Source organism: Cyprinus carpio, chromosome A14, assembly GCF_018340385.1.
Source record: "Cyprinus carpio isolate SPL01 chromosome A14, ASM1834038v1, whole genome shotgun sequence".
NCBI lineage: Eukaryota > Metazoa > Chordata > Actinopteri > Cypriniformes > Cyprinidae > Cyprinus > Cyprinus carpio.
In genome coordinates, this window is record NC_056585.1 from 15,204,964 (window position 1) to 15,228,925 (window position 23,962).

The window sequence follows — 23,962 nt, forward strand, 5'->3', positions numbered from 1 at the left end:
TCCGTGCCAGCGATGTGATACGCAGTTGATGAAAACCAGTTGATCACTTTGGTCCTAGAGGTGGCGGTATTGCCCCAAGCATCTGTAGTCCTTTCTAATGCCGTTTATCTGCTCAAGAAATATCCACACTTTTTTTTGATTAAAGAATTTGTACTTAATTCTAGTTTATGAATGCAATGCACCAGACGAGATTAACTGATATTAAGTATAATTTTCTGATCCTGTCCCAATTCTGAAAATAGTAAGTAGCAGGATAATAAAAAAATAATAATCACCAATAATACCAATATCAACATAGCATCTTGATTAATTTTCTCAAATCTCAAATCATAATAATTCCCTACAGTTTTTTTGATGTAAATAGTTCTCCACCATGTCCTATCACAGTATCAGTAAAAGAGGTCAGAATATAAACTACAGACTAACATACCTTTTCCCTCACAGCGTACTATAATATACTATCTGTTATAAAAAATTAAAAAAATCTTTTTTTTTTTTTTGGCCCCAAAAAAATAAAAAGGTGTTTGTCTACATAGTGATGGAAATCAGTAGGGTACGAAACACTGTGTGCATTTGTTATTAAGACAGGTTCCCAGGTTTGTGCTTTCATCATCAAAATAGTAGCAAGAAAACGAAAACATTTGTATCAAGAATATGACAAATTGTGTAGTGTGTGTTTATTCACTTAATTTAAAACAACGTGAACAGACAGAGAAATATGATCGCTCGGTTATTTCTGAGACATGAATGTTTGTAATGAACAGTGAATATGTAAGTTGAATCAAGCAAGAATGCAAATGAAGGATCTCACCAGTACATCAGGGGCGGTAAACATCCGTGGAGTTGATAACAGTATTCTCACCAAAGTCCCGCGAGGTCCACTTTACAGCTGCTGCTCCTGTCAATCAAAATTCCCCCTATGAGCAAACTACTCAAAAATCTGCTGATGGCAACCAACTCAGAGAATGATCTTTTCCTCAATCGTGTTGAGTGATCGTCAGTATGGAGTCGCAGGCTAACATGAGTCCACTTGGTAAGCATGAACCCTTGATAGACGCAATCCCTTAACAATGTGATGTCTATTGTCGGATGAAGCTCTTCAGACCGATTTCAAGATGGTAAGTTCAGAACTAAGACATACAAACATTGGGTTTGTTAAGTAGTGTGAATTACACATCTACCACGCATTAGACAGTGTGTAATGGCAGCAAATTATCCTAGCATGTGAAAATGCATGCTGTAGACAGTCTGACACGTGTAAGAGGTGATGCTTACATAAATTATAAACCTTACAAGTGCCACATGAAATAGATTTAGTTGTGGAAATGGGCTAAACAGTCAAGCCATTATTCAGAATTCACCTTCCTCTACCATACAGACGCTCTCATGTCACCTTAACCCAGAATGACTTCAGTCCCTTTTTATGTGACATACTGAAATGTCATGTGGGAGTCTTCTTTAACAAATTATTATAAAGCTCAGCCCTAATTCTGTCTATCCCCTCCTTTGTGAGGAGTTTTGCCCTCTTTGGAAATATAACTAATTGCCATCTAAGCAAGGTGCATTCATGAACACACTGAACAAACCTCCTAATGCTTAATTTTTTCACCATTGCCTGTTTGTGCATAAGACCAATTTTATTTCCATCCCCATATGTTCAGCACTAAAACTAATATGAAACCCGCATTGGCTTCCAAAGCACCAGCAGCTTCCAGTTATAGTAATACGTTTATGTAAGAAGTTTCCCCCCGTTAAAACCATTCTCCCGCATCATAAAAAACTTTGCTCGTGGTCGCACTTCTGTCAGTACAGCTCAATCAATGCAGCAATAGCACAGTCAGAAGTCGGGGCAAGTTGGCCCGCCAAGTGCCGAACCTACGTATATTAGGGACGTGGCAATACTTCTAAACACATTGTCAAAAAAGCATACTGAGACAAAAAAAGTGAAAAGGGACCATACGCTTTTAGAGTTGAACAAATGAGGTGAATAACTCCAGACGTACTTGAGAAAATCCGTGCAAAAGAGAAAAGGGTGGATGTAGTAAGACCCAGCAACCGCTTCTTTGGGGGACAAAACTGGTGCGGAGGCATGTAAAGAGGGCCCTACGTCATGGGTGACTCATAGAAAGGAGACAAAATTGGAACGTGCCAGGAACCAGGTCACGGTAAAAGAAAAATGTAGTCGGCAGTGTGATTGCACACGGTATGTGGTGGCAAAGCAGGGACCGTGAATTAGATCTAATCTGGACGATGCAGTCAGCTCCAACCAACCACAACAACAGAGAGTCCAGGGGAGGGAGGGGACAGGGGAGAGGGCGCATTCAGCCAGCATAGGGACGTTTGTTGCGAAAAATGGGGAGATGCACCTCGCAGTGGGGGGCCAGGATCAGAAAGGCAGGCAGACTCGGGGGGAGTAAAACATTGAGGGGAGGACATGGAGGACACAGGGGCGGGCGGGGGGGATGCAAGTGGCACACCAACAGGACCGTTCCCAATAACGGAGGGTTAGGTAAAAGATGGGGAAGGGGTTGGGGGACAGAAGCCCACGAACAGCTGCAGGGAAGCACAAGACAGTAAACAATGGACACGTTTTAAAGAACGGGGAGAGGCCTAAAGGGAAGGGAGTCCGGACACAGCAAAGCGGAGAAGGGCAGGCATCCAGGACGGCAGGCATCAGTGGGCACATTGGGCCTGCCGAGGGGGGGCGTAAGAACATGCCGGAGGATTACTGGTGGGGGGGGGGGGGGGGGAAAACAGGCGGTGGAAGAGTTTTTGGGGAAACCATGAGACATGGGGGGGGAAAGGCGGGGGGATGCAAGGAAAAGAACAACAAATTTCTTATCGGGACTTTTAGAGGGATTTTTTGGGGGGGTACGACTATAAACACGATTGTTGGGCACGGAAAAAAGGAAACCGGGGAAATGCATCACCGGCGTGGAGATAAAAAAACAACAACGTACGGACTCCAAACGGTGGGGAACGACCAAGGAAGGGCGGTGACTACGAACAGAGTGCCATCACAATCAGTCCAACATAGTCAACATCCAGGCAATGTACTAGAAAAACTCCCAAATGCTTTACATGCAATATTGAAGGGTACACTTTGGGTCTACAACGAAAGCAGGCGGACAGGATATCGCTTACCCTAAGTGGCTTCCGACAATCTTCAGGCACCACTCCCCTCTTCTTCCACTGCAAGACTGCTGCGTCCCAATGCCCACGGGGGCAGGTATCTAGTAGCTAGTCTTCACTTAAACTCCAGGAAGAGCGTCAGACCTGAATCCCCAAGAACTCCACCGTAGGCAAGCAGAGTCCAGTTCATCGAGACGAGTGTTGACTACAACACTGCACCGGAGAGTGGATCATGGCGTGTGGGAGAGGGACTGGTAAGGGTGGGCGAATTGGAGCCCCCCCCTATCCGTGAGCTGAATGGATGGACTGGTTTGTGGTCGTAAGGCATGGATCTGGCCACGCACTGGGGAGATGGGTTAGATTGCGGCTGCTCATTCGCCCCGGGAGATAGACTGTTTTTTCCGCTTGGCGCCATTGAATGATGTTTTGTTTGGCCAAATATTGCGTGGGTTTTGCTTTTGTTGATCCTGGCTGACAGCTGCTGGTACTGGCACCACTGTTTTCCCAGATGTGGAGACACAGGAGAGGTGGCGGTCGACACCCTAGAACCGGGTACCTGCAGATTGCAGTGGGTTGCAATGGGCTTTTGGATACGGCGTGGGGAGGGCATGTCTCTGAACGGAGACTTATGGGATGGGCCTGGGGTGAAGGGGACGATGAGTGTGGCTTGTAGATTGGCTGGTTGATGTAGAGGTCACTAGATGGCTGGCTGCTGGGGCCTCGTCTCGACCCTGTGCTGGATAACACCTCAGGGCTTGTGAAGCGTCAGTGGAGGTTGTTGGCGTCTCTTTGAGGTTGGTGGGTGGTGGAGCCGAGGGCTATTGCTTGTTGTGCCGGGTCCTCCTGCCGTAATCTGATAAGACAAAAGTTAAGAAACGATGACTGTTAGGCGCGTGAGACATCCCTTTAATTTCTTTTCTCTATCACTAAATACACGCAAATAACGCACAGCACTGAATAATAGCATGGCTTCAAAGAAAGGTATTTTTCTGGTGGCCATAGTGCAAAATGTCTTTTAGCTTTGCGCCGAAGATTCTTACTACTGACCTCAACAGAAAGAAATGTGGTAAGTGATCAGTTTATATATACATTTTTATAATTTGTATTTACATATTATTATTTAAAAGTTCATATTAAAAATGTACGCCCCCTTATTTAATGTTTATTTTAAAAATTATATTGTATTTTATAGACAACGTTTTGATGCTTTATACCGTTTAAAGTATTTTAATTTTATAATATATTAAAAAAATACTTTTTTAACATGTATTATTATATATCTTTTTGCCATAAACATATTGTAATAGAACTGTTTTACAAGCAGAAGTTTAAATTTGTCCCACATTTGGAGTTTTTACCTCATTGATTCTGTTTCATGTTTATTACTGTGTGAAGCTGCTTTAAAAAAAATTTGTATAAAGTGCTATCAAATAAAGTCTAAAGTAAAATGATCAGTAATTTCTAGATTTTTTTACAAACAAAAATGGTAGCTTTACATATCTAACTAGCTGAAACTTTATTATATGCACAACCAGAGTGAATCAAAAGTCACTACGTTTTACTTTTCAAACTGGGCAGATAATCGTCAGGCAGGACATCAATGTTGCCATATTAGGTGTTATTCATCTGGCATCATCATGCTAACAAATTCCAATAAGGATAACTTTGCGACAAGCATAAGGCTGGCTGAGGAGAATAGTTCCAAACGAGGCAATAAAGCAAACCACGACTTTTTTTCCGCAGTGGTATCAAAAATAATGCAACAATTTCAAATACATAGACATGCATAAGAGAGACTCATTATATTATATATTGTCATCACTCTATATCGATTATCAGACTATTCTTATATTTATTATAAAATACATAGTTATATACATTATATAGCTGGTTGATCCAGTTAGCTCACACTTACCGCCAGCTGTCACATCCTTATTATTGAGCCATTTTATGATTCATTTTTTTTATGCAACGTTTGTTATAAATCTAGATAGTGCGTGAATGCACTGGAACAGTACATCTTTTCTCATTCACACGGGAGTCTGTACCAGAGTACAGAACAATCGCCTGGATCCAAACGTCATTCAAGAACCAGTAAAAATCCCAACCTTTAAAGTTCCAATCTAGCAGTGCAAATGCCACGCTTTCTCTTAAGCCCACGTTGGTTAACGATAGCCTTTATAACACGCCACTGAAGCATCTAAAACACTCCGCCTGCACGCACTGCCTGCAACGTCAGTACTGTGATGTGGTCGATATCACGCCATTCTCATGACACCCTGTGAGTGACACGGAGGTGGTGTTTATTTCCTGCGTGCGTCCCATGTCCTGAGTAGTTGTAACCCAGCCCACACCAAGGATATCATTGAACATCCCTTCAGATCGCTTTTGCATACACGCTGGCCGTAGGACCACTAACCGTTGACTGGAGATATGGCATTTTGCATCCCTGCCGAGACTGCTGGGGTAATGTTTTCACCTCCAGCAAATGTGTTTTTTCCAAGCATGAGCGAGGCCAGCGGTCAAGGCCGCTAGCCTAAAGCTCAAGCCCACAGGGGCCTGTTTTTGGCTCAGATGTGCATTTTCAGCAGGCAGACCAGGAATGTTGCGGGGCACATACATATTCAGTCAGCGTTAAAAATCTTTTTTAGAATTGCATTGTGGGTCAGAGCACCACACGAGCGGGTGGGCTCTGATATGCATTTCTTTGATTTGTTGGTACAGATAAAAACGACTCGGGAAAGCCAGCCTGGGATTCTTATCGCTGAAGAGAAGGACAGACACTAACAAAAACTGAAACTGATTAGAGGGGATGCTGAAAATAGAAGAAGAAATCCAAACAGGAAATTCAGCAAATTAGTCAACAGAAGAAGATAATAAAGTATGAAAACCAGAGACAGAAAAGAAACTGTGCTTTAATGAAACAGAGTAGACCAAAGCATTTGAAAGAGAAGAAGCCAGAATGAAACAATTTGTTTGGAAACAATCAGAATAAAAATAGGTAGGGTATGTGGTGATAAAAATAAAAGCTAGAATGACATTAACTCAATCATGCTTTGTTTAAATCAGATGCCTGCAGTAGCACATAGAGGAGTGTATGCCCACTACATTAAGTACATACTGTTTGTGCAGTATGCAAGTTGTAAACTAGAACTATTAATCAAAGAAAAGCACACAGAACTAATTAAGATAAAGAACAGTACAGGTGTCATAATAGGAAGAGGCTCTCATATCATCCTACTTTATATTAAATTGTATATTTGGTACATCATAAAAATGCAAAACACCATCTGCTAAACTGCTTATGAGCTTTGTACCAACTCCAACCTGAAAACTTGGAGGCATGTGGTTGGAAAATGACACACTGGTTTTGTACCTAAAATATATCTGGCATCAGCACAAAAATGAATAAACTGTAGTTCTGAAACTCAAAGCTGCATTCAATTACAATGTCTTAATTAAAACATAAGTAAGGTTCAATTTATGGCCCTCTGGTGGCCAGTTTTATGAATTACAATTTAAGTCAGTTTTATAGGCAAATGGATTTATTTATTGACCAAAAGTGCTAGATTTCGTGTTTCCTGCAGAGCTACTTTTTTGTACCTTACCTGCTCTCTTGTTACTTCTAAGTGGACAGTCAGTCTGATATGTATCTCTTTTACTTTACTTCCATTATACTTTGGTCTGAAGAGTACATAAAGACAGAGAAGAAGAGCAGAATTTGAAAAGGTTCAAAAGAATGAAGAGGGTTTCCACACCTGTGGGCTGATACCAGCTTTTTTGGTGGAGAACGTGGGACGTGGCATGCTTGGACGCCAGAGCGAGGTGAAGCCACACGTTCTGGAGCTAAAGGTGACACTGGGGAACTGACACTGCCTGCTGTGATGGGACTAAGAGGCGTCATAGGAGGTGAAAAGCAATGGGCTGACCGATAGGCGGCAGATGGGCTGTACGGAGATGGCAACGAGCTTGTTGGAAGGGATGATTGTCTGGAGAAGGAGTGAGCGGTCACGGCAGATTTAGGAGCTGGGGCAGCTCTGGGAAGAGTGCTGTAGGGATCTTTTGTTGGGTTGAAGATGAAGAGGGATGAGTTGAGCTGGTATGGCTGATGTTTTGGACAGCTCCATCTCGATTTTAGTGCAGCCGTTTCGGTTTCCAAGGGTATTTCTGGAGGTGGAGCTGGAACAGGTGGATGCCGTTTTGGCAGGGACAGTCTTTTTCTGAGTTTTGCCTGCTGAGCTTGAAGTGTTTTTGAAATTTGTGTACTTATATTGGAGGAGTTTTACTATGGCCTTCACTCGACCGGGCATGTTGGATGGATACACCCACGAAGGAGGCAAGGACATGGTAGGAGAGGGCGATCTCGGGTCCTTGCTGCCATGGACATACCTTTCCATCCTCGACTGGCGTTTGGCAAACAGTTCGGCTCCTTTTCCTGAAGCATCGGTCAGGGTTTGCTCAGGCTTGTGCTCTATCCTGGCACGTGTCCTGGAGCTTTTCAAACTCGAAGCCCCCCACTCTGGCACCGTGCAGCTTCCCTCGTGAATATCCTCATCCTTGGCCCAGGAAGTTTGAGGCTTCAGCCCCAAGAGCCAGTAGCTCCTCTTCCTGCCCTGCATCTGGCTGGGGGTTTTTTTCTTCTTTTTCATCTCCACACTGCACTAAGGACAGGAGTTCGGGAAAATTCGGAGCAACTTTTGGCTTCTCCTGAAATGTGAACAATCGACTTGCGGGTCGCTCTGCGAGCCTGCCCTCGTCAGGATGCCAGTTCTGATGGGAGTGACAGATCTCTCTTCTCACTCAAGAGGTTTGGGACAAATGTGGCCTGGGGGCATATGGGCGGATGTAGTAAGAAGAAGGCTTAGGTGAGGGAGCATGGGCTGTGTTAGGTGGAGGAGGGGCTGGAGAAGCTTGGGAGAGGAGGAGTTGGATATGAAGGTGGAGGTGGTGGTGGCGAGAGAAAACAGGTCTTGGGTGCACTTGGTAAGTTGAAGGTTCAAAGTGTGCTGTAGAGTCATAAGATGGGGCTGGAGGGACGTCCATGACTTCAGAGGATCCTACTGTTGTTGGGGAGAAAAATGGGCGAGCTGTTCTGTTCATGATGGTGGGCTGTTTTAGGTCACTGTCTTATCTGCTTTTCCATTGCATTGTGCACTGTAATCCATTGGGATTTCTTTATTGTTGTGCTCCATTGTCTTCAGCTTCATCTTGTCCAGTTCTGTCCATAACAGCAGGGGTATTATCACTTCTAAGAGTAACCTCATCCTTCACATGCTCTGAGAGGTCTTCTGAAGCTCCTCATCCTTCTCGTTGACAGGGAGAAAGTGTCTGTCTTGGCCACTTTCTTCTGCTACATCCTCCCGTGTAACCTCACTAGCATCTTCCATGTCACTCCCAGTACTGCAGATTCTGCCGGCCGGACCACGTGAGGTTTTCTACGATTCAACTCTTTGTCCTGGTCCTCAGTCGAGTGATGTTTGTCCCATGTCCCGTGGACTTTCAAAAGATGAATCAATTACATTCTTGGATGCTTTCCACTCTCCCTCCTGCAACGCTTACGAGTGTGAAAGCGTTCACTCTCTGTCTGCGCCGGTTGAAAAGTTGGACGCCTTTAGAGTTTGGAATTGGCCTGGAGCTGAGCAGCAATGATCTGACCTCTTGGTCCGTGCCTCCTTCAGCTCCTTCTCCGACAAACTGGCACTTCTGCTGAGGTCTGTAATGGTAGAAAAACACAACAATCACTCGAGAGACAATTGAAAATTATACAACACATTCACAGCTATGCCATTTGCAGTGCTTTTTCAGTTCACAAAGCAAGTATTGCTCAACCTAGGTTATAATTGTAAAATTTAGCACAACCCACAAAGTATTCCCACAATTATGAGGGTTTATTTTAAAAGTGCACTTAATTGTTTTTCAGCCTAACAAACAAAAGGTTGCTGCATATAATATGACATGCCTTTTTTATTAGACAGAATAATTGGACAGGTTTTGGCAAATATTAGCCTGATTTGTATTTTATTTCATGATCTCACCATTGCTGTCACAATCATTTGGTTGCTTTTTAAATTTCAGCTATAGTAGCAATGTGCTCAAATGGGAGTATATAATTATTTTAAAAGTCAAGAGTATTATATGTCTTTCAAGTAATTCTAGCTTTCATGAGTCCCCTGTTAAAAAAATGAGTCATATTAGTTTTTTTTTTGTCGTCGTTTTTTTTGCGCACAGACTTATAAAAGAAATCCTATATATAAAGTTCAAGGATTTGTGGTCAAAATTATTCTTTTCACAGTTTGCTGTGATTTACAGAGCCTGCGGGCAAACTTTTGTAGACCGTACAATGCTTTCACACATTTATAGTTCTAAAAACCTCCTGTAAATAAATCTTAATGCTGATATTGTGCAGTTCTAGCCGCCATAGTTTGGCAAAGATGGATGTTAAAACAGTCATGTTGTTGAAAAATGGGCAAAGGTTTATTGACTGGGCTAAAAAAGCCCCATTCCGAGCTGCAGAAAGTATTTCCTTCACCATGGGGCTCTAGTCCCTCCCCTTAGCATTCCTCAAACAGCCGAGAAAATTCCTTGCTTGAGACTGCAGCATGCCTTGAGAAATCTCTCTGAGGCACAGGAGCCATTGGGTTTATATGCTGACAGGTTCATTTCTTTCCATCATCACTTACGAGACAATGTCTACATTTAAATGCTTAAACTTTGACCCACAGTGATATACTGTGCCATCAAAGTTTCAGTAAATAAAACAAGTGTGTTTGAAAATCCTGGATACAAAATAAATGAAAGGAACAGAACTCTTAACATCTTATACCAGAACATTACATTCTGAGGAACAGACTGCTAACAATTACATCACTGGCTGAACGGCTTGACTCTCTTAATATGAGTCTGGTTAACCTGTGCAACATAAACACAATCTGTTTCCCAAATAGACCTCTTGAATAACTAACCCACTCCAGGTTTCCCTGAGGTAGTTCTTAGCTTATATACTCAAACTCAGACGTTGGCAGCAAACCTGAAAACAATTTTTTGAGTTTTTTTTTTTTCTCTATCCAAGCAGGTAGGTTTTTTTGTCTTGACAGAGCCCCAATGGGAGTAAAAAAAAAAAAAAAGGTAGTAAAAAAAGGCAAGAGTGTTCTACATCTATCCCGTTTGTCTTATGTGCAAGTTTGCCAGACTCAAAGGAGCTTTGCAAAATTTTTATATCACATGGCATGTAAAATTATAATAGAGCATGAATAATGTGCATCTGCCTTTCATTCCACAAGTAAAAATGCCTCTTTATTTAGTGCATGCAACACAACATCTAGCACTGTGATAAAAAAGCTTTTCCATTTATCTTTACGGTGTTTAAAAAAAAAAATAATAATTTATAAACCTGGAGCAAAAATCTGATAATTATAAAAACATACATGCAGCTTTTTTCTCTTAATTTTCCTTTTATTTTTTATTTTTCTCTTTCTTTTCTTTTAATTTAATGTACATGTTTTCCCCACCCACCATAGTACTTTCAAGAAGAAGTTTAAAATAATAATAATAATAATTAATTACAAAATTACCTGATGCAGTTTTAATTTCTTCCTTATTCTTATAAATTTCCCTGTCATATCTGAATACAAGTTAATTTAATACAGTTATGGCTTTACTCACCGAATGCATTCTAATTTTTAAATAAATAAATACACTATAAATACACTTTCCTAGAAATAACCAGTTAATTTAGATGTTACCACATGAAGCACATTTTAGATTATAAGTTTTTTTTTTTTATTATTATTTTATTTTTTTACAGTTAAAAAAAAAAAAATGTCTGAAATCCACAAAGAGCAATTTGTCACTTTAACTTTCCCACAAAGTTCATTCCTTCATTCAGAAACTTTCTGTCTATTGTCTGTCTATGCCTAAAGACAACCCAAAGTGGCTGGCAACAAGTCTGTAATGTGTTCTTTTAAAACAGCATGCATTCAATCAAAAGTAAAATATTGCTCTCTTCTCGCTTTAAAGAAGATGCATTACATTATATAATTTAAACGATCTATGTCATCAAACCTCAGAGCTTAAACATGACTTCAGCACATGCCTTTCACAAATCTAAGCGTTTTTTTTTTATTGTTGTTTTTTAAAGTTTCAGAAGCACCGTGTCAAACTAAACTTCTCTTACCTTAATTAACTCTGCATACAGTCTCTTTTGTTGCTGCTTCTCGAGCTTTTCTAATTTAACTTCATGTGTTTTCATCCACTCTCCCCCTCCCCCTTAGCAGCGCGAGCCTGGATCGGATTTCGTAAAGTTTGCGAATGATGATCTCTCGTGCGCTCCAAATGCGCATCGAGTATGAGGCGGGCAGGCTGGGGCACTGGACGAGGTTTGCGCTTCCCTTTTGCTTTTTTTTAAAAAAAAAGGGTGGCTATGCTGTGCAATGTTCCTGGCAGACGTCTGGTACACTCCAAATTCAACAGCGAAGAACCAGGATACAGAATAGATCTGGAGAGAGTGGCTTTAGCTGTCACGCGGGGAGGTTGTCACAAGGGCTATAGTCAGAAACTGTTTGAGCCCAAAAGTCAAATTAGACAAATGTTTTCTCTAGCAATTTTTTTTAAAGCTGTAGTTACCTCTTAAGTATATATTTTATTATATATCACCCTCATGTTTCCAAACCTTTATGACCCTTAAACCATTTCTTTCTGATGAGGAACACTAAAGTAGAAGCAGAATGATGGCTTCAGTCACCATTTCACTTTCATTTAATGGGACAAAACATGCAATGAAAGATAATGGTGACTGAGGCTGTCAGTTCCTGACTTCATTTGTGTTCTACAGAAGAAAGAAAATCACGTGGATTTCAAACTACATGAGGGTGAGCAAATAATGAAAAACATTTACGCAACCTTTTGCTTAACCACTGTTTTCATTACCAGAGATTTATGACTTTTAACGGCCTTGTATGTATTTACATAATCACATACAGAGGCTGTAAGTTCGCACATTCTGTTTTCACGCCAAATTAAGTGGCCACATTTCATCAGTGTCAGGTATAGAATCAATGTGTCAGCTCTTTCAGAGGATTGGGTGTCAGGGGAGAGAGTCGTCCGGCAAACACGCTCGCTTGGTTGGACGGACACCTGAGCCTCAAGGGTGGAGTTCAATTTAGACCGCAGAGGTTTTGCTTGCTTAGCTGATCCATCCTACCTGAATCATAACCCTCATGCTTAACTTCTCATTAACATGAAGGGAAAGACAAGAACTTCCTCAAACCAAGAAGTATTGGTAGGAATTCAGGGAAATAAATAATGTTCCCATGCTGTGTATGATATGTGGGCTCACAGTTTGGACAGATGAGGGAACCTCCCTTACAGCTTGAGGATTTGGGGACCTAGCAGGCCTAGGATTGTATATCAAAGGTCAGATTCCCCTGTCGGATGTTATGGTTCACTGGGAGGATGGGATAAAATGACAGTTTTCCTCTGGGAAATGTTTGCAGGTGTGGAGTGATGAGATCAGAGAGATTTAAGAACTTTCAAACCATGAATGTGCAATTACACATCACTGTCCACAAAACCTGTACTAAACCTGTACTTAAATTGTACTAATCCTAAAACATTCTTAGAAGAAAAAAACTGCTCTCAGACTTTTGGACCACACTGTATCATTTTCCAATTTCATGCTATCAGCATCTGGAAATGCAAGAAAGAAAAGCATTCTGCATCTCATCAAATCATGCTGCTGTGTGGAGACATCAATCCCATACAAGGAGAGAGAGAACGAAAGAAAAACAGAGAAAATGCTGACATTTAGTTCAGCGTCTCTTCCTAGGAATGGTATGAAACCGTGACTGAATTAACTGTTCCATCTCAGCCTTTCCACAACCTCCTCTCTCGCCATTTTACACACTCCAAAGCTGTAAGAACACCATAGCAACCTCTTAAATTCTGCAAAAACAGTTTTGGACCATCTGAAATGGGTCTGAATTGTCATCAGCAGGGCTGTAAAACCAATCTATCTCACAGTCACTGGTGTGAACTGCCACTTACTGCACTTGCAATGGTGTGCCTGGTCATCTGGAAACCTTATTATGCATTTTTTTCCAGCTAACATTATCCACAACTTGAGCATTACGGTCAGTGGGTATGAACTGAAGAGCTATTACTGTATGGCTCATCTGTGTCTGTGAGGGAAACAAATGTGTCACTGAGGGTTTAGTAAGAACTGATGTCTGGGGATGGCAGCTACATCTATACAGTTCTTATGTCGCCCTGTCTGTAAAAGCATTAATCTTTTAAAGAATAAATTTGTCTTGACTTGTGTATCTTTGCAGTAATTAGACATTGTATGATGACACTTAACTGTATAATTAACCATTGCCCCAGTTTACAACCATTGCAATCAATTTCCTACATAGTTTTTGCAGTTTCATGTCTGTCATCGCTCCTTATCCTCTCTTTTTTTTTAATCATATAATATAGGTATTCCCAAACTTTTTTGTCAGTTAAACCCTTTGATCTAAAATATTTACTTTATAAATATTCAAATAATTTAACAACAACCACAACAAGTTCTCTGATGTTGGTCTATGATCACATGATGTCTTAGCAAGTGTTGTAATTTAATTGCTTTAATGTTATTTTTATTCGTTTGTTTTAATTATTAGCTTTTTAACTTTACACTTTTAAAAACTCGAAATTTGAACTGACTTTCAACTGAATTATGAAATATTTTATTTATTAGCTTTTCAATCAAATCACAAACCCCAGTATGGGAAAACCCTTATATAAACAACAAAAATTAAAACTCTGTGTTTTGCATTCATTTATTTATTTTTTTAGAAAGCAGGCTGTAATATACTATAATATATCATGTTCTTCAGATTCAAAGCTGTAAACAAGATATGGAAGAAAATATTTACTTGTTTTTCCGCTCCATCTGGCAGGAGGTCAAGCCTGGCATTGTTTTGACCCTGCAGTGGTCATCCTTCTCCATGATGTTAGTACTGTGCCTCTCCAGGGATGTGTTTGCTCCTGTCTTGTTGAGGGTGGAGGATGTTGTAGTTGTAGGCCCACCCCAGCTGTCTCCTCTTCTAGCAGGCTCATGCTTGCACTCCATCCCAGCCCGCCTCACTTCGTCCTTGCCTAAGAGACTCTCTTCTTTCGCTGAGCCCCCTTTTAGCCGGCACGCTTGCCTGGGTATGACAAAAGCTTTCTTTTTCCTCAGCTGGGGCGCAAGTTTGGCTTGTAAGAGGTGGTTTCGGGATCCGCTGACTGTTTTATGCTTCCCGACTTGTGAAGAAACAAACAGGATCAAAGTTTAACTAAAGCTCTACATTTTGCTGGACATTTTTCTTCCTTCAGAGTAGACGTGCCGCCGCCCAGAGATGAGCTGAGAAATGTACTTTTGGTTTCAATCCACACAATATTATTCAAACACTAACAAGACCTCCCTGGAAGTACTTCTCAATGCACTCTGGATCAGTTCCCATGGAAAAGTGCCAAGAAAATTTCACAACTGGGATATGCTCTTTTGCAAATGCGGCAAAGGCTGGAAGGCTGTCCTCTGTTCTATTTGTGTCTGTTTTCAATGTCTTATCCAGATATTTGTCTTTCTTTTTGAGTCAAAGTCACTAAAACATGTCCCTCGAGTTTATCACAGTCTCCCTGAGGCAGACTGTTTCTTTAAAGGCACGCGTAGCCCTTGCTTTCAAAATGTTTCAACAATGTTAAGATGAAGGTGAGTGCTTGGTGCTTTTTCCTGTCGTTTCATTAGCATATGAACAAACACATTCAGCTGAAAGGTTGTCCAAATGTTCTGACTGCAGCTATTGTTATCGCTAAACTTTCAAGAAAGGCTTTATTGTGCGCAGTCCATATGTTTGGATTTTAATCAAATGGTTTCTGTAGTTTTCATTCTTTATCCCTGAATTACTGATCAAGTCTCTCTGGGTGGCTTAAGCCCAGTGATATGATCTCTAACTCATCATCACAGTGGCATAGTTCATTTGCTTGTTTCAGATTAGGTCCAAAAAGACTCCTCAGGCAAGTATATGGTATATCCAGACAGGGCTTAATGTTTAACCTCTAGTTGTGTGGTTGAAATGAAAGGCCACTGGATGAACCTCCACTGCTGCCAGGGTACGATGAGTCAGTGATCTTCCTCTCAACTGCTGCTTCCTGAAACATATAAGGTGCAGACTTTCAGTCAAAATATATACAAAAACATTCACTTTTTTTCGAAAACATTTTTAATCTGAACTATTTGAATTCAGAAACCTCATGAAGGAAATATTCCTCTGTTTTGAAGGAGAGGTATTTCCTCTGGCACTGTGCACTTGATATCATTTGTGAAAATGACACCCCACCCATTGTCAAATCAGTGGGAGGAATGAACTGCATTTCCTACACGTGAAGTTGAAACATCTCATTTTCCTCCTGACTTGTATCAAGGAGACATGATAATGAAAGGAACACGTTTGGAACACAATTAGGAATTTTTATTTTATAAAAGCACTATAAAAGGAAGGAAGGTCAATATTTTTCAAAGCTAGAACACGTGAAATATATGCCACAAAACTAAACAGAAAGACTCACAGATTTTTTATATATATATATATTATTCAGAATACAACATAGATGACATATCAAATGTTTAAACTGAGAAAATGTATCATTTTAAGGGAAAAATAAGTTGATTTTAAATTTCATGGCATCGACACATCTCAAAAAAGTTGGGACAAGGCCATGTTTACCACTGTGTGGCATCCCCTCTTCTTTTTATAACAGTCTGCAAATGTCTGGGGACTGAGGACACAAGTTGCTCAAGTTTAGGAATAGGAATGTTGTCCCATTCTTGTCTAATACAGACTTCTAGTTGCTCAACTTTCTTAGGTCTTTTTTGTCGCATCTTCCTCTTTATGATGCGCCAAATGTTTTCTATGGGTGAAAGATCTGGACTGCAGTCTGGCCATTTCAGTACCCGGATCCTTCTTCTACGCAGTCATGATGTTGTAATTGATGCAGTATGTGGGTCTGGCATTGTCATGTTGGAAAATGCAAGGTCTTCCCTGAAAGAGACGACGTCTGGATGGGGAGCATATGTTGTTCTAGAACTTGGATATACCTTTCAGCATTGATGGTGCCTTTCCAGATGTGTAAGCTGCCCATGCCACACGCACTCATGCAACCCCATACCATCAGAGATGCAGGCTTCTGAACTGAGCGCTGATAACAACTTGGGTTGTCTTTGTCCTCTTTAGTCCGGATGACATGGCGTCCCAGTTTTCCAAAAAGAACTTCAAATTTTGATTCCTCTGACTACAGAACAGTTTTCCACTTTGCCACAGTCCATTTTAAATGAGCCTTGGCCCAGAGAAAATGCCTGCGGTTCTGGATCATGTTTAGATATGGCTTCTTTTTTGACCTATATAGTTTTATGCAGGGCCGGCAACAGCGAATGGCACGGTGGATTGTGTTCACTGACAATGTTTTCTGGAAGTATTCCTGAGTCTCACTTTCAACATTTGATATGTTATCTATATTCTATTATGAATAAAATATAAGTTTATGAGATTTGTAAATAATTCCATTCCTTTTTTACTCACAATTTGTACAGTGTCCCAACTTTTTTGGAATCGGGTTTGTAAATTACTGACTAAGCTATGCTTGTTATAAGAATTACCTACAAAAAAGCTTAAAGTAATTTTTTTTTTTTTTTTCTTTTTTTCTGGTGAGCTATCCCTTTAAAAAGTCATGATTTTTAAAAATTTAGGGGTGGAGTCACTATATAAAATCATTTGGTTTCATGAAGGCTTTTTTGCAGCAACACAGCCAAATATCTGTCAGTTTCGTCAATTAAGGAAATTTCTGTAATAGGAAAGGCTTTGACTCAAATGTGAGTCTATGCATGATCTCGGATGACTTGTAAAGAAGTTGCATGCTGAAACAGGACAGTGTGTTAATTGGCAGTTGTACAAATAGCATAGTCTAGTCTCAATAACACTGAATCACCCTGTCAGCTGAGTGTTGTCTCTCTCACATCCTGCAGGCTACAACAAGGCCATGGGTCACATGAGGTAATAAGACCCTATTAGTCTTCATCACCCCCTTTCAAACACTGTTTTAACTAATAACACCTATGACAAATGAGCGGTCAGTTTCACTCTTCCAGTGATTAGTTCGCCCCTGTGCGTTTATGTTTGGGAGTTAACATCCCAACCACTCCAACAGTTGACTCAAAGTGGCCACAAAAACAACACCCACTGTTCATGCCCTCCATGCCATCCTCCACAATCAACTCAACAAAACAAACACTCTTGCCCACAAAAGCCTCTCACAAGTTCTCTGCCTTTCTCTGCTTTGGACGAAACATAAAGAGCAGTTGCTTTGTTTTGTAATGCTTTTGAGTAATGTGACCTCTGACAACGCTCTGACAAACACATTTTCGTTTTTACCACACTGGCAGATAAAAATGTAATATTTCAATATTACATACTAGGCAATAAAGATATTTTTTTAAATTCAATATACATTGTTCCAGATATATTTAGATTTTGTTCCTCAGACTTTTGTATGTTGTTTAATGTAAAGAATTTTCCATTTAATTTCTTACATTAAGCATGTTACATCTCACTGAATCATACATCAGGGAAGCTCAGACTATCATTCTTCATCTCCATCTCCATCAATTCAGTTTTTTACATGCATGCTAGAATGTTGTGGTTCCTTATAAAATTACCAGCTAATCAGCAATCAACTAATTCCTTTACACACCAAAACATCTTGAAGGCTGAAAGCTGGTTGAAAGACGGTTGATTTGTCTAATGATAAATCTTTGTGTCTTAAGGTGTCAAAGTATGCTTATCTTATCTGATTTCACTTTCCTGGTATTTATATTACAACATTAACTTACCAGCCTACCTGCATGGCTCTCTCACATAACTCTTAACGATTTGCCATCATTTGATTTATGAGTCATTCCAATCCAGTGAGGGCATTCTTGTGTTCATCATACACCAATCTAATGAGCTGTATTGAGTTCTACCCATCACATTCCATACGTTATCCGTCCCAAGGCACCGGATGCAGGTACTGGGAGATAGTATTTGTGTGTGTTTTGGGCTGTATCCTTTACAGTGCATAATATGAGCAGTAATAGTACGTAACAGTGTTTTGATAGACCTCTGGGGCCCTACAGGTCTCTCTAATCTTCCAGATCCATTACAGCCCTCCAAGATCCTTGATAAGGCACCTGTGAGTGGCCTGAAAAATAATTTGGGGGTTGCACTCTACATTTGGCATTTTTGAGAGTAATTCTCTGAGAGTAATAATGATACTACTGTCTTTTTTTATACCTGCTTTACAGCAGAATTTGTCTAATATTTGAAGTCCACTGATTCTGTTATTTTCTGATATATGTATTGTATAAAATGCTATATAAAGGTGACTTGACAAAGCCTGCAGAGAATCAATGAGAAGACAAAAATAACAAAACCAGGTGCTTTGGGATAAAGTGCAAATACTGTAACCGTTTTAATTTAATTTTAAATGGCTCATTAAAGATCCATAAACACATAAAAAGAAAAACTAGCCTTTTTGGACTCTGACAGAGCAATTACTCCAACACTAACTTATCTAGCAGATCCAAATAGCAGATAAAACTTCAGTACCATTAAAAAGTCCTGCAAATTATGCCACCAATGGTCAGTGACAGATGCTCAGCATGACGTCTCTGCTAAACAGAGCCCCTGCCTAATGTATAAGTCATTACTGTCGCTAAGAAACTCCAGCACCAGATATTCATTCTACTGTTACTGCACGCTGCTCAAATTTATCATTATAAGAACCACACGCAAGCAAGACAAAGGAGAGCCAAACAGGGAACACATGAAGCCCATTGCCAGTTAGATTATCCCTCCACCGGGAGGAGAATAAAGTTAACGTCCTCAATTATTCAACCCAAATATTTAGATAGATCGACTTCAAACACATTCTTCCAGGTTGCAGCTGGCTACCTCACAAAGTAGGTTCTTCAAGGAAGCAGTTTGCAATTCAACAGGTGATAAAGCTGTTCATTGATAACACAACGCCAAGAGAAACTCAATGAAAGTCTGGAGCTGATGGTAGACTCACCTGTACTTCCAAGTGCTTCGGTGTGTATGTTATGGCTAGTTTGTACAGCCCCTTTTCAGGTCCTCCTTGTGTTCACCTCCCCCTCTGTCTCACATGGAGTTACGCTATCGTTCTCACTCTCTCTTTCTCTCTAGCAGACTGAAAGAAGGGAAAAGGGGGTGTGGACGAACAGGAGTTGGAACACAGAGAGTTCTTTGTCTGCCTTCTTCATATGGTTTCCTTCAAGTATGCATACTGAACACATTATACCATTATATATTTTCATATTTAAAGTATGGGTGTTTGGGGATCGGTGTGCACTTTGGTCTTTGTCACGCTCAGATTTTTACACGGGACAGAGGAATAAAAGATACACAGTCTATGCATGCTATAAAACTGCCAATATGTGCTTGTTTCTGATTGCTATGAGTTATAAAAAGTAACCAGTGTCAAGTGTTTTCTCTTGAGAAGAATAAAGTGTAACACAAAAGGGCCTCGCAGATTGGTTTCACAGACATGGAGAACCCCTGCAATGATTCTTGAGCTGCGTGTTGAAGCAAAGTAAGACACTTAAAGTCTCAATGGGATGGGATCTGAAGTACACGGATCTCCCGACAGAGATGTCTGTCTAAGAACAGACATGCAAGATGGAAAACAAGGTATCTGTGGCAGGACAAATACTACAGACTTCAGAGCATGGTTTCCCTAATTTTAGGGAAAATTATCTTTATGATAGCTCAGTGTTGTATGCAACTGTGTAAGCTAAGCTCTGATCTATATCATCTCTAAGTGCTTTCTCACAGTTGAAATAACACCCACAGGTAATCGTTCTTGTCTAAAACATTGAGCTCCTTTGTAAACCCATCATATATTAGCTTCTGTTTTGAAATGTAATACCTGGGTGATATTTGAGGCCATCAGCCATATTCAAACCACCGTCTCGATCATACCCAGAATAAAGGCTTTGACAGCAAAAACTGGGTCTATGATGAAAAGTATCAAAAAACAATGCAATTAAATAATAATAATTAATAAATGAATAATACTAATAATAATTATTTAAACTATTAAAATGATTAAAATCAGTGCAATTAATCATGCAGCCTGACTAATATGCAAATTCCTAGAGAAAAAGTTTATAGGAATCTCATGGCATGTCTTTCAAAGTTTCAAAAATGAAACAAACAGACATGGATGATTCAAAGCAATAAATAAAGAAAAGCTTTTGGTGCATAAAGATCTGTAAAGTTGCAGAGACTAAAGTCTCAAATCCAAAGAGATATTCTTTATAAAAGTTAAGAGTCAACCACACACCCCTAAAACGGCTCGTTCTTACACGCCCCTACATCTCTACGTCATTATTTAGGAAGATTTGCATAACGCCGCCCAAATGTTCACGCAAAGAAAGAAGGCGTAACTTTTTTCTCTCTGTTGCCACCGCTGCCATGTTGTGGAGTCGCTGTGTTTCGTTGTGAAAGTGAAACTAAAAGGCCTTCCAAAAGAGGACATGACTAGAAATCAGTGGTTAAGTTGTGTTTCAACACTGTTCCAGAACAGTCCAACCCATATATTCCGATGTGTGCTGCACATTTTATGGAGGATGAGGACTGTTTCCTGAACCAGTAGCCTGCAATGTGTCTGTGGCACAACTGCTGTTTCTATAAAGTTGGACAGTTCAAACTTTGCAAGGACAGTCTGGCGCTTCTGACGCAGCCTGTAAGTACATTTATTATATTTAAATAATTTGCAAATGATGATTCAAACACGATTTTTGAGCAGTAGTGTATGTTTGTTGTTTGTTGTTTCTCAGATCACAAATGCAGGCATGGTTTTATGTTTATGCGGCGTGATACGCAATGCAATGCGTAAAAAGACAGTATAAGTCTTTATAATCTGTGATTATGTCCCCACTGGATGCAACAAATGACTTGTTTGTAATGGGGTTTATTGTTTTTGTCTTGTCTAGTGATGACGCGTATGAATTTTTATATTTTATTTCTATTTAACCGGATACCGGTCAAACCAGTTCACCAAATCGAACTGAATCGCTTGAAACTGTTCGCGTCTACAGTACGCACTAATCCACAAATTACTTATGTTATTCAGTTTATAAACATGCCTTACACTCCCTCTGATGCGAAATAAACCAGTATCCTAAGTTATTCAGTTACTCCTAACAGTACATTGACTGAACTGCTAAAAGAGAACCGATGATGGGATGTGCACAAGCAGGGAAGCTGGACTGGGTCTCGTGCTGCTGGCCTGGGAGACGGCATAGTATGTTAAAGGGTGTTACATTTCCGTCACACTCTTGAGGCATTCGGCCAAACACAATGCACTGGATAGCTGGCCAATCAGAGCGCACCTCACTTTTTCAGAATGATTAGCTTTGTAAAAATAGATCCTTTTCAGAAGGTGGGGCATAGAGGAGAAACAATAATGTACATTATATGGAAAATAATGTGTTTTTTAACATTAAACCGCATAAACACATTGCATTACACCAAATACACAAAATAAAGTAATTTTTTGCAGCATCATATGACCCCTTTAAGTGTTCTGGTTTACATTCACCTCTTTTGAGTATGTTGTCTGTTACTGAGAGAAGGCCATAGCAGAGTAGTCATTTGATTGGAGTCATTCATAGCCTGTAAGTGAACCTTTCCGTCCCCCTCTTCCTGGAGACCACCAAAACCCTGTTGAGAGATGAAACTGAATCCAACCGAGTTAAAAAAAAAAAAATGTGATTATGGTCCACTGGCAATTGCAAAAGCCCCACGGGTGTCCAGAACTTCAAGAAGGTCAATGACAACAATGTTATCCAGATACCATAGACTCCTGTAGCCAGACTACGTGACTTAACAGCAAAAGTTCTAGTCTACATCCCAAGTTACGGCCAAAAACTGCCAATTTATACAGGAAGAAACCATCTTACTGACATTTAAAGTGACAACCTTAATATTTCAGTGGGGTGTTTTTTATTTATTTATTTTTAATTTTTTTGGCATTTAGGATTCTGATACGGATTATGCCAAAAAAAAAAAAAAAAACAGAGATGGTTTCAGGGTCGAAGTGAAATATAACATTGAGAAATATGGTGATTTCTCATTCTCAAAGCAAAAAAAAAAAAAAAAAAAACACACACACACATTGCAAAAAGTCAGATTACAGGTTACCTGATCAAGAAATGCTTTCCAGTGTGCAATTATAATCAGACGAAGATCAAACAAACTCTTGCCAGCCCAAGGGTATGACATCTGAGGTTGAGACCATCAGACCCTGAAATAAATGAAATGAAATGATGTGAAATGACAAAGTCAAAATCTTTCAGAGCAAGCTACTAGGCGTCTTCATGTGGTCAGAGTTCCTCTGCTGCCATCCAAAACCTCAACTCCATGCCTCTGCACCCCACTCCCCATCCCATCTTAAAAAGCACTGCAACGTCTTTGTTTTATGGAGCATTTCTTGGCCTCTGGAGGTGTTTTAAAGAGTTCCTAAAACAAATGCTTTCACTGCTTAATGTGTATTTATGTCATTTGTCAAGAGGGAAGTACAAATCAAGCCCAATCCCTCTTTAGTCTACAGGGCTCCTGTGCTGATAAGGATCTATCCAGACCACAAACAAACCCGGAGGTGAGAGTGGTTGACGATAGATCTGCCAGCAGAGTCAGAAAAAACTCCTAAAAGATATGAATCAGCATTACAAGTCTGGATTAATCATAAAACACACTTGGAAACAATCACTGCTATTTGGTTTCTTACCTAGTGCGGTTTTGATAGCTTGCATAATATGACACATACTGGCTCCATTGTGTAATCCATCAATACACGAGATATGATTTTACACGGGCCAACGCAAACAAATGGCAGATATGGCAATGAAATCATTTGCGCAATAAATGGAGACTGAGAGTCGGGCCTTCTATGGGTGCAGCAATGTTATTCCAGACATCTCGCCAATCTCAGCTGTGTTTGCCAGTCTCCAGGTGAATGCACCTGAAAAAAAGATGGTGTTAATGCTCTAGAGAGATTTTTCCACCACACTATAGAGTCAGTACCTGGAAACTCTGAAACATCTCACATCGAACACTTCCTCCCACCAATCGATAAATCTCCATGACACAAAGATCTATCTTTGAAGACACTCCAGGCTTTTAAACTTAAGTTGCACTTCCAACCACTGATAGATTCCTTGTCCATGCACAGCTTTCAAATTCAAAATCCAGAATGGATTCTTATTCTCTTAACTAAGGCCAAGTGCTCATTTAGAGGGGTCATGACAGGGGTGTCCAAACTTGGTCCTAGAGGGCTGTTGTCCTGCAGGGTTTAGCTCCAACTTGCCTCAACACACCTGCCTGGGAATTTCTAGTATGCCAAGTAAGACCTTGATTAGCTGGTCCAGATGTGTTTAATTGAGGTTGGAGCTAAACTCTGCAGTACATCGGTCCTCCAGGACCAAGTTTGGACATCCCTTATATTAGAGGTATTCGTATCATAAAATCATCATAGAAGTTTTATATCTTAAATCATCCTCCTCAGTACAAAAAAGCAAAAGCAAAAGAGCAAAATCCGTGTTGCACCATAAGCAAGTGGAGCCCATCATAATCACTGACACTGTCTACAATGAATACAGCATACAGATGCACATAATGATGTACATAATGTTTGTCTGTAAATTTAAAGGTTTTAAATGGATAATGTTTTCATAATTTTTACTCGCATGAAA

General features: G+C 40.3%; 1 long non-coding RNA gene and 1 pseudogene across 1 annotated transcript; both read right to left on the reverse strand.

Moving 5' to 3' along the window:
• Positions 1-6,863: 6,863 nt before the first annotated feature.
• LOC122147515 lies at positions 6,864-8,175 on the reverse strand (annotated as a pseudogene).
• Positions 8,176-15,187: 7,012 nt separating this feature from the next.
• Positions 15,188-22,349, reverse strand: LOC122147430. The gene is made up of 4 exons (XR_006161618.1): positions 21,811-22,349; positions 20,134-20,219; positions 19,258-19,395; positions 15,188-15,303 (listed from the first exon to the last, which is right to left on the reverse strand). It is a non-coding gene; the product is annotated as an uncharacterized LOC122147430 (long non-coding RNA).
• Between the last annotated feature and the right edge of the window lie 1,613 nt (positions 22,350-23,962).